At 48.6% G+C, this 11,731-nt stretch overlaps 1 non-coding gene across 1 annotated transcript; it reads right to left on the reverse strand.

Moving 5' to 3' along the window:
* Positions 1 to 9,562: 9,562 nt before the first annotated feature.
* On the reverse strand, positions 9,563 to 9,635 carry Trnak-cuu (transfer RNA lysine (anticodon CUU)). The gene has a single exon. It is a non-coding gene; the product is annotated as a tRNA-Lys (tRNA).
* Between the last annotated feature and the right edge of the window lie 2,096 nt (positions 9,636 to 11,731).

The following is an 11,731-nucleotide window of genomic DNA, read 5'->3' on the forward strand; positions in this document are numbered from 1 at the left end:
GTCGACAACCACGTGTGTGTGTGCATGCCTCTAGATAGTACGTTCATCGGCAAACCATAGTGACGAAGCAATGGAGGTATGCGAAGAGGGAGTAAGCAATCCAATGAACTTAGATTTCACAGATATACCACATCAACGACTGAGGTCGTTTACGCATTTCTGGCTTTTAAATCGAAGCTGTCTATGCCTCACTGGTGCGTTCGATGTCATGTCAAAACGCATTGCAGGAAAGCCAACTTTACCCCATGGCTTTCAGAAAACGATTATGATAACAAGCGAATTCAGAATAAGCGCCTCAAGCAAAACAGAAAAAAAAACTCTTCCCGTGGCCGCAATCGATCCATGGTCCATGGTGTTGCGAAGCGAGGTCTATTCGATTGTGCCATTCCGACGCGGTCGAAACGGTTTGTATTCGTGACTTTGACTCAAGTTGCACGGGAGAAAGCTTCGCGTTTTAGCCATCTTTCTGGCAAGAACGGGGCTTTGAGTTTTTAGTTCAACGCCGACTAATTCAACAGCCCGTAAAGAATCACCTCTGAGAGATAAGCAGTAACAATGCTGCCATGGGCTGTGGGATGAGGCTTTGTCAGAACTCGTGAACATATCTTTCTCACAGATGAGTAACCATGCAGGCAGTGTTCTTTGGTGCTTGATAAAAAAAAAAAAACACTGAGTGTCAGGCAATGTGGCGCGAACCAATTTTTCCCCATGGCGTGACGCTGCCATACCCAAAGCGTTGCACTAAATGGTTCCTCACCTTTCCTGAAATATCGGGATCATTCGCATGTGTATCCAGTCATGTGGCATATATATTTTCCATCTTCGCGCTCCATTTTCAGCGGGGTGAAAGTATGGAGTCTTCATTTTGAGCCTGGAATTACGTGTGCCGCTGCATATTCAAATTCCCGTTATGTGCCTTCCGTTACATAAAAATAAAAGTTAATTGCGCTCATAAAATTCCAAGCACGCCTGCTCAAAAAAAGAAAAAAGAAAAAAAGGACACGGGTCCATAAGTGCGTCATGGCGCATCTTCATCGCAGTCCTCTTAATGACCCGCTCCTCTTTGGGACCCTTTGACAACATTTTTGGGTCCCTGTGTACGTTGTATATGTATCTTTTTTTGGTTTAAACAAGTTAAATTCAAACTTCACACTTCAAACTCACTGGAGGATGACTCCATTCCTTGGTGACTTCAGGAGTACAATGTCGAGCGGTACCGTGATATCGCTGCCTCTTGCGAGGCAGTGCAGGGTGAACAGTGGACAGCACAGTGGAACGCCACTTGCTCCTTTGAGCAGAGGAATGGAAAGCGACCGTGGAGGGTGATGGGCCACCCGGCCTAAAGATTATGATGCCTCGCGCATCCTCGCTCATCTCTGCTCATCCTTGCTTGTGATGTCTCGCTCTTCCCTCACTCTTTACGAAAAGCGATGGACCACCAAGAGTAATATTATGATGCCTCGCTTCAAGAAGCTACAACGGCTTCTCATCTGCTCCTCACTAACGTGAGCAGAAGATTAAGGAGGAGGATCATCCCGACGATGACTTACGACGCATCGTCATCTTCGGTGTTGCCTTCGAGAATTAGAACCTGGGAAAGACGCCGGACGGATACTCCCTCCTATATAGTACACTACAATACGGGAAGCTTCAATTTAACGAATTTCAAAGGTTAAAACAAAAATTTCGTTTAACTATAACTTAGCTGAAATAGGAGAAGACCCAAGTTAAGTTGACACATTGAAATGAAATTACCAAAATTTGTTTGTAGTCACTTACCTGCCGCGGTGGCTCAGTGGCTAAGGCGTTGCGCTGCTGAGCACGAGGTTGCGGGTTCGATTCCCGTCCGCGGCGGCCGCTTTTCTGACGGAGGCGAAAAGCTAAAACGCCCGTGTGTACGAGATTTCGGCGCATGTCAAAGATGCCCAGGTGTTCAAAATTAATCCGGAGCCCTCCACTACGGCGCGCCTCATCACCTGCGTTGCTTCGGCGCGTTAAACCCTACAATCAATCAATCAATCAATCAATCAATCAATCAATCAATCAATCAATCAATCAATCAATCAATCAATCAATTGTAGTCACTTGCGTTATCGTTGCAGATTATTCCCATTTTAGCGCCCGGGGAAAATATGGTTATCTCTTAAAAATGCGTTTATCAAACAGGCTATTCAATTCTTCAGAAAAAAACCATGGTGTCCGTAGAACTGAAAGCAAGCATTAAAATGTCACAAAAACTCAATAAATAGAAATTGTAATTCCTAGCTAATTATTGAAACTTATTCACTGCAAAAGGGGGGTCTTTGCTACTCTCACTACTCGATTATTTTGGAATCAGTTGCGAGGACGAAGGTTCTTGATTCCTCTTATCACCGGCGTGAACATTTCAAACATGTGGGCTTCACGCCGATTCGTTGAAATACCGTCATTTTCCGCTCATATCGCAACTGGTTGCCAACCGATCACTGACAGAGGCTTAACTCCCTTTTTTTCTTCAGGGGGGTTTTGGTTTTCCTTTGCTCCTGTTTCTATTTCTCGCTAGAGAGAGAGAGAGAGAGAGAGAGAGAGAGAGAGAGAGAGAGAGAGAGAGAGAGAGAGAGAGAGAGAGAGAGAGAGAGAGAGAGAGAGAGAGAGAGAGAGCAAAACATCTTTATTGCACAAGCTCATCGGCGGGGGATGGGGAGATCGACGGCCCCTTTAGGAGGGGGGCGTCTCTTATCCAGAATGCCGTGGTCCTTGCTGCTCGTGCTTTCTTTAGCAGCATGCGCTAAGTAAAGATCTCAGCTAGTCATCCGCTCCACCCGCTTCTCGTATGTAGGAGAGGATTTGGTGTGAGGGATGGGGATTGTTGGCATTCCCATACCGCATGATACAGGGTGCCAGGCTGGCCGCACAATTTCAGGGGCTGCAGTATTTGGTAGGGTAGGATAGGGCGGAGGAGTTCGTCTGGAGCCGGCCGAGTGTGGTCGGCGTGGCCCGGGAAAGATGGGTGTGGTGTGGCTGGAGCTGTTTACACTTGTTTCTGTTGTGGGAGAGGATGTCCGCGTGGCTATATGTCCACATGGGGCTAGTTTTTCCTGGTGTTGGTTTTTTTTGGAAATGATCCGGAGAGTATATACTGGCAGCAGCGCGCGCTGCCTAATTCCTGTCTAGGGGCTCATGTGCAAAGGTCCAGGCCAGGTGGATGTGGGGGAGCTACTGGTGTTCTTGAGGATCTTGAAGGAGCAGAAGAGTGATACGCGGCCGAGCAAGAGCCATGGGGCTTGTGAGAGCGTGATGATTGTGGCGCATTTGTTGTTTGCTGTGGCTGCACGGGCGATGGCGATACCTACAGCGGCGTCTGTAGAGGGGGTGCACGTCGTGGCGGATGTGAGTTTGTTGCCCTGCTGGCTGATCACCATGACTACTTCGGTGGGTTTGATGGGGTAGCGGTCGACGTCGGTGTAACGCGTCGTGGGTTGGATGCGTGATTTTGGTTAGTTAGTGCATCGACCCGTATTTTGCGGTGTGCGTTGTTGCAATGGGGTGCATGCTTAGGGGGCTGTGGGCTGCACGAATAAGTTGGAGGATGTAAAGGCGGACGCGTTATTTCTAGTCTAGTATGGTGGCACTGGATCTCTGGGGTTTTGAGGCGTCTCGGGCGACGGGTGTGAGCTTGATGCGGGTAGCTTGGGAGTGGTGATGAGCGTCTTGCATTTCTTGCTAAGTGATATGTACAATCAGTTATCGTGCACGGGGAAGGCTCATGGCGAGTTTGTTGTAGCCTTGGCGGACAAAGGTGTCGGATTCGTGTTTTTTCTAAGGTTGTGAGAGTAAGGTATGGCGTGTTTAGGCGACTAATAAGGATTGCTTGAATTATTCGGAAAGTACCCTGTTTCTGGAGGCCATAGCGGCCACGGGCGACGCGTCGTATGAGGAGCATGGATTTTGTAAGGGTGTGTCTGTAATGCAGGAAGAGATTTAGAGCCTGTTCCATTTTTGGAGATGCTGAGGCCAAGAATGCGGAAGTGGGAGACGTTGGTACGGGCGAGTTGATTGCCGATGGTTAACTCCGTATCGGGAAGTGGGTCCGTTATTTTCTTCTAAGTTCGGAGCATGACGAGGGTGGATTTTTTGGAGGAGAATCCAAGTCATAGTGCTAGGAGGTAGGTTGAGTGACGTGACCGGCTTCCTGAAGTGCGCCTTGTTGTGCTTAGAGAAAACCTGAGGGGACTCACAAGGTGGGGTATTCAGTGCGCATTGCATGGCGCAGGTTACGGATTGCAGCGAGTAACGGGGGTGCGGCTTTCATACCTAAGCTGAATAGGAGGGGTGAAACGACAGATCCTTTGGAGGTTCCTTTTGGCGCCATTTGGATTGCGTCGGAGCGAGCATTTCCGATGCCTATCCGTAAAGGAAGCGATGTAAGAGTATGTGCGTTTGCCGCAGTTGATGACGGCGAAACTTTGCCAGATGGCCCGGTATGTGATGATATCAAGGGCCCCTTTGCTATCCAAGGCAGGTATTGATTTCTTACTATCGTTGTTGAGGGTATTCATTACTTCATCTCCGAACTGGAAGAGGATGTCCTGCGTCGACAGGTGGTGGCAGAAGCCGTACGTCGTAACTTGGTACTACCTATTCTATTAGATTGTGTGGTGAGAGTTTGTTCTGCATCATGTACTCAAACAGTTTACCGACACAGAGGTGAGCGAGACCGGGCGGAGGTTCTGAGTTATTTGTAGGGCTTTGGGGACAAGGGAAGATCCTGTTTCAATACTGGTCTAAAAACCAGTACGCCATGATTCTCAAAGCATTACACAATTGCGCGCTTGATAAGAAAGCGTTCCTTGGTGTGTCGGACTGCTCGCAAGGAGGGAATGATGCACCATGAACCAGCTGCTCGTGGGGAACAGAGAAGTGTATTCTTGCTCCGCGATAGCGTGCGGCGAGAAAAACTCCCTCTTCTTGAAGTCACTTGGTTTCCTCTCCCTAATAGGAGGAGCGGAATAGAGATTTATACCATTCAACGCTGATGTTAAGAGCGGAATAAAGGCAGGAGCTCTTCGTTATGGATGGCTACGTTTCATATCTAACGGGAGGGGGGTGGATGAGGAGTTGGACAATGCTTCCGCTCTTCATTCTTGCTTCGCACAGGCAAAGATATCTGTCCTAGTAATGCTTTCAGCATTAAAAATAAAGGAACACTTGGAGCCCATATGCGTTCTATTCGATGCAAGCGCGTGGTTGATTTGTTCTGAACGCCACTGTGCTGGTGATCGGCATTACCATTTTGCGCGCGCATGTGCGTGTGTGCGTGTGCGTGTGTGTGCGCGTGTGTGTGTGTGCGTGTGTGTTAAACTGAATAGTGCATAAACATGAATAGCGGAAACTTTGTTACGCAGTGGTTTTTGTGTCATAGTTGGGTATATAAAGAGTAATTTCTTTGTTCCGTTCATTGTTCACCATCAACGGTTCACCACCTCCATTTGTACGGGAACTCCATGTAGCAACATGCAGCAAGATATCGCCCCAATTTACGATTTCCGCACTCCACCCGTATCAGAACTGCGGGGCGCTAATACATTGACTCGCCAGGGGCATTCCCGCTCAGATCCAGCGCATCCAGGGCACTTCGCAGGCCGCCTCATCATCAATGGCATCTCTCACGGCTGCTCCCCTTTCCTTTTCCAAGTTTCCCCTTTCTCCGTGGTATCCCTTTACGCGCCTCTATTAATTCGTACCCTTAGCATGTCCACCGAAACCAGTGCACGTCTCCGAAAACCTCTATGCACCCGCCTCGAATTCTCTTTCAACCGTCTTTGCAGTCGAAGGGCATGACATATCCTCTTGGTCAGCGCTTTGAGATCACAATCAAAGATCCTTAGCAAAGCAGCGGTAGTTTTCCTTTCTCCTCCTCTCGAACACTTATTGTCGCCTCCTTCTGTCCATGTTATGGAAATTAGAGTCATTATAGCTGCTATATAAGTAGATTGTGGTAACAAAACAACGCAGATAGCAGCAACAAAGCCAGTGAAATTCATATTACGGGCGCTGGCAAACGCGCGGACTTCATTGGGCTGTCATCGTCACGCATGCACATACCGCACACACTCTCAGACGATTCTATGGTTCAGACGATTCACGATGCACTCGAGTCATCAATCCAATCCCCCAACAAAACAAATCTGGGCAATAGAATAGAATAGAATAGAATAGAATAGAATAGAATAGAATAGAATAGAATAGAAGTTTATTTCATGTTCTTTACAAGACATGACGGGCCGAGAGAAAAAAGTTACTGTGGACAGCTTGACGAGCTCTCGCCCTGTACGGGTGTATGGGCAGTATATATAGACAGCAACATGTAATACGCTTTGACTCAAGAATGGAATCTGCTCTGTGGCCCTGTTCGATTCAGACCGTCATGCTTTCATTGCGTGAATCCACAGCGCAGATTCCATTTTTAAGTGATCATATGCTCGACATCGTCATTCGCCGAAATTTCATTTTTGGCTGCAAGGACTGGTCAATCCAGTGCATTGTGCTGAAGCTGACCACAGGATTTTCTTAGGGCGGTTAAATAGTATCCAGGCTCATTGGAACATTTCCAAGAGAGTCAAAAACTTTATATTCAGTGCACTACTGTATTTCTAACCACTTCATAGGTCATGCTTCGAAACTTTGGTGCGGTAACCATTCTTTTTTTAGGGTAAATAGCAATAACACTGAGTATACAAAAAGGTAAAAACAAGGTATGGCGGTTTTTTCTTATTTTGGGAAGATGTCCCGTCTATCAAACGGACTTGTTTTAAGCGTGTTAAAATCAGTGAGGAGTTTGGCTTATGTCCGTTGGATATAATGACATAAAACCAATAAGAAAGGAATGATGGCCAGTGAGGCCCAGGTGCAAGCTGAATGCTCATTTCGAGCTTAATATGTCCGCACCGCCCCCATAAGTCGAATTGATTCGTCGCAATATGACAGTCTGATCCAAGCATTGCATTCGCTTTAAAACGTGCCTTTCGGGTGTCTTTATCGGTACCTGTGCAGCCGCCAAAAGTTGTGGAAGAGCTGGTGCACAGGTATAAATTAAAACACTGGTCCGCAATTGTTTATAATACTTAATGAGACGGAACACAACATTGTTCTAGGGTCTTGCAGCGGGCAAACATTATATAATTTGCTGTCAGTGTGGTGGCAAGAACACATGCGTGGGCGTCAGGAAAGTGCTAAAATTGAAATGGCCTGCTAATTTGTTTGCACAGCGACCTCCGCTCACATGAAATAATTCGTCGTACTTTCAAAGCAGGTGCACCGCCACTTCTGCATCAGGAAGCGTGGCGCTTTCTTCCGCTCAACTTCGGCCGCGTCACTTTCCAGCGACAAAAATGACGCATAAAATGCGGTACACATTCAAGGTCTGTCCTTCCGCCTTTTCTTTTCTCTCGAATCATGTGGAAAGGTCACAAGAACGACCCTCAAACATTAATGGTATAACGCGCGGTATCCAACAGCCAGCGGCATGATATACGACGCGGCCTCAACAAGGGCCGTTTCGATTGAGGCCGTCGTTAAACTTCTCGGGCACAATGAATACTTCAAGGGTGCTCTCGGAAAGTGCGCAGAAAGGCTCTTTCCATGTTATGAGAAAACGACGAGCAGAAACAGGAACCATTTCCGCCGGAAGGTCAGCCAAACGAGCCTGTGGCCCGAACGATAACAGGGTCGTTTAGGAGATATTTCCGTTCGGGCGCTTAGCTACGTGTGCGCCTGATGGACTGCGCCGTGTGGCCGCATCAGGCGGCGAGTTTGCGGTAATGCGCTCGATACCGGAAAAAGTGCGCCAATGTGCGCGGCGGCAAGAGAGTGAACAGCGAAGTCGTGCGCCCGGTTAACTCTCGGCTAAGCACCCACGCTCGTCGTGTCCGCCGAGAAAGTGTCCCGGGCGCATCGTCAGACGATCACGAAGCCGCTGATGACGGCGGCGGCCGAGAGTGACGCGTCGGAGGACACGCCGATGCACCCCGGGGTCGGTCGGCCCTCGCGGATGCGGCGGCCACTGCAGCGCCGGCAATTACTGCCGCGCGCCGGTTAACGCGGCGGACAAGTGGGTCGCGCGGACGTCGGCGCTCGCTGGGCCCCGCGTTGACGTGAACCGGATGACCTGCGGCCGGCACGATCTTCGACGTCATTTTGTTCGGGGAAACTCTCGTCTTCCGCCTCGGCGCGGAAACAACGGCCGGGGGCCATGCTGAGACGAACGGCACGCGGCACCGATGATGGCACCAGCCTGTGATCTGGTATGCCCGTTGCCGCGACGGGGGAAAGTACTCCGACAACCGGGTTGCGCGCAGTACACGGGGCACGAAACAAGTGGTTCCTAAGAGGCGCGTGTATCAGCCCTCACGAACCCGATAACGGATAGCGTGCAATATCCGCAAAAATACACTTGTCTTCCTGCTTTGGGATGCCAGAGTTTCGTGACAGCGTAAAGTGCAATCTCTCCATGGTGGCCCACTACAATTTCTACCGAATAAGCACTATTGTATGAGAACAGCCCCCGCGGAAATGACTATGCCGCATGCGGGGACGGCACCAGCTTCGGCAATACACATCTGTTTGCTGTTGCGCCAACGTCGGTTAGCAAAAGGGGCAAGCCGGAAAGTGTGCAAGGAACCGTTTACAGCAATTGCGGGAAAGCGTACTTCCTAACGTGTTCGCCTTTGTAAGGGACGCGGATCCCGCTGCTAAACTTTCCGGCATCTAATCAAAGCGAGGCCGTTATATATAAGCGCGTGCACCGGAGGGTGCACGTCGCTCTCTTGTTTGAAGCAGCCTAATCGGTGTTCGGCCGAATCCAATGACCCATTGTTTTTGTGCGCGGCATGCGTGGCACCCTGACACCCACGGCAGCCGCGTCGACCGTGGGGCGGCAGCAGCCGATGGCGCAACGGCGCGTTTGTCGAGTGTCGCCGGCCACCGACGCGTCGAGCTACTGGCGCGTGCCCAAATCACGCTCGTGCACTATTTCCGGCTTCCGCGTCCCGCAAGCCGCATACAGATGGGCCAGCCGTGGCCGCTTTCTCACCCGTTCACGGCTGATCACCCCGGCCGGCTCGCCCGCTGGACGGCCAAGGCGCTTCCGTGTACCAAGGGAAAGTTACGCGTGCTACGGGCTCGCCGCTTGCGCAATTGCGAAGCTTTTTACGTTCATCCAGCGACTATGCTGTAATAAAGCAGGCTATGCGAAGCTTTTTACATTCATCCAGCGACTCTGCTGTAATGAAGCAGGCTATGCGAAGCTTTTTACATTCATCCAGCGACTCTGCTGTAATGAAGCAAGGTATACGTGAAGCTGTTGGTGCTCCATTGCTCTGGGTTCTTCGGTGAAACCGAGCTCGCTTACGACGAACTATATAATGCCATGTTATATATATTTTGGAAATGAGGGGCTCGTTGAAAATAAGACAGAAATAAGGGCTGGAAGTCAAGAAAACCTCGGAAAGAAAAGGGGAGAATGTGGCAGGTCATTGAAAGCGATAAAGAATTTGGAAAACAGAGTGAAAGTGTAGAAAAAATGCCCGCCGGGTGGGATCCGAACCCACAACCTCCAGAATAAGCGTCTGGTGCGATGACCACTACGCTACCGGCGGGGCTATTTCCCCTCCATTTTCTGGGGTATTTATGTCGAGGTGATTTTTTCCTGTGCTTGGCGGTGGTAGCCAGCGCCACTCCGACTGCTCGGGGTGAAGGGGACCTTCTTTTTAACCCCCGAGGAGTGACTCATGCGTCTACGACATGTCGGGAGCGGTCGACCAGCGTTCAACCCTTTTAAGCTACCTATGGCACTAAGACTGCCAGAACAGAGACCCTCGCTATGCATATAGCGAATTAGAATATATATATATATATATATATATATATATATATATATATATATATATATATATATATATATATATATATATATATATATATATATATATATATATGTGTGTGTGTGTGTGTGTGTGTGTGTGTGTGTGTGTGTGTGTTGGGTAATGTTTGAAACTCGCTATCGCTAAAGCGTTGTTGTGAATGGAGTTTTTCGCGGTGTGTTCGAGCTATGGGGTAATCACAGTTACACTATTATTCATCCAGTAACTTCTCTATAAGTTGTTTAAAGATGTCTTAATTACGGTTAATTTGAACCGCGTGCATCGACTCCTGTGGGGTCAGACGCGCTTCAATTAGGTGAAATGTATGAGCTGATAATGAACAAATTTTATTTGGCTTGAGCATTAATGGCTGTCATCCCTAAAAGCAGACACATACACGCGCACACTTATTTTGACACTACTTATGTTGAAATTCGTCTCTCTTCATAACTAATCCACTCAAAACGAACATCTAAATGATTAGTCGTATAATCTTGAGGTCGAAGTCATGTTTTCATCTTGAAAATTGTGCGTGTTAATTATTACCTAGTCCACTCAAGATGCTTATCCAAGTAATGAGACGTATTAGCTTGAGGTCCAAATAATGTTTCGATTTTGGTGGTGACCACGGGCTAGTATCATACCTACGCCGGGACGTTTATTTTCCAACGCCTCGGGCTATAGAACACCTCGCGCTTCAAAGACACCTGGAACCTCGGGTGTTCTTGCTCTCGGACATGATAAATACACGGAACTCTAGCCATATAAGCTTAGCTTTAATAAAAAAAAAACAATGGAACTTCGGGAGCTAGGGTATACCGTCGAATGTCGATCACGATAGCAAACTGGAATAAACGACAAGTTCGACGTAGCCCGGAATTCGATATAATCAAATTACCAAATAAGCAATCAGGAGCTGCACTTTTACAAAAAATTTTATTCGGTAACCTTGCTCTTCTTGCGTCGTGTATTTTCATTTGATGCATTTCGTAGAAAACGTCGTCCAGCTGCTCGCACTGATGCATTTAAACTTGAAAATAGTTTTCTGATGAGTTAAGCATGCTCCTTAGCACCCAGGCAGGCCGATTTCAGTTCACTGGAGCCGTACCATTGCAAAACTAAGTTGTCTATAATAGAATGTGCAAAGACGAAGCACATATAACAAACAACTCACCGAACTACTTGAACTTGCAGCACGTTTCATATCCATGCCAACATTGTTTTTAGTGCAAGGGAAACCTTAGGGCAATTTACAGCAAAGCCTAAGTGTGTAATCCAGAGTGTACCCGCGTTTATAGTGCGCAGCACTTTGGCGGCCGCTACTGTGGTTTGACGACGGCGATGGCGACGGCGTTGTAACCTAGCGAGCGAAGACAGAAAGAAAACGGCAGAGGAAAGTGTTGCGAAAGTGTGAGGAGGAGGGCAGCATGCTGAGCCCGCACGAGACGCTCGTCGGAGCGTCTGGCGAAAGTGTGAGGGAAAGGGCGGCACGCGCTGCTATGGCGTCACCTTTCTCACTGCCTCCCCCTCACACTTTCGCCCGACGCTGCTCCTCCGTTCGCGGCTCATCCGAACCACGTGACATTTGCGTGGGAGATTCAAACACGATTTACAACAACATGCTTGCCGGCGGAGGCGGCGACGCGCAACGGCAGAGTAGCCCGCACCCTATTGCGTTCGCTGATCACGCGATCACTTCCTGAGACGCAGAAGATATGCGCCGTGACCGAGAAGACGGCAGTTCGCGCTGCGCACAAATTTCGCATTATGGAGTATAATAATCGTCAGTGCTTTTTTAACCAAAATTACACTTTTGTTCGATGGTTGCTGCG

Source organism: Haemaphysalis longicornis, unplaced genomic scaffold (assembly GCF_048455015.1).
Source record: "Haemaphysalis longicornis isolate Haplotype H1 unplaced genomic scaffold, Haemaphysalis longicornis Haplotype H1 scaffold_1, whole genome shotgun sequence".
NCBI lineage: Eukaryota > Metazoa > Arthropoda > Arachnida > Ixodida > Ixodidae > Haemaphysalis > Haemaphysalis longicornis.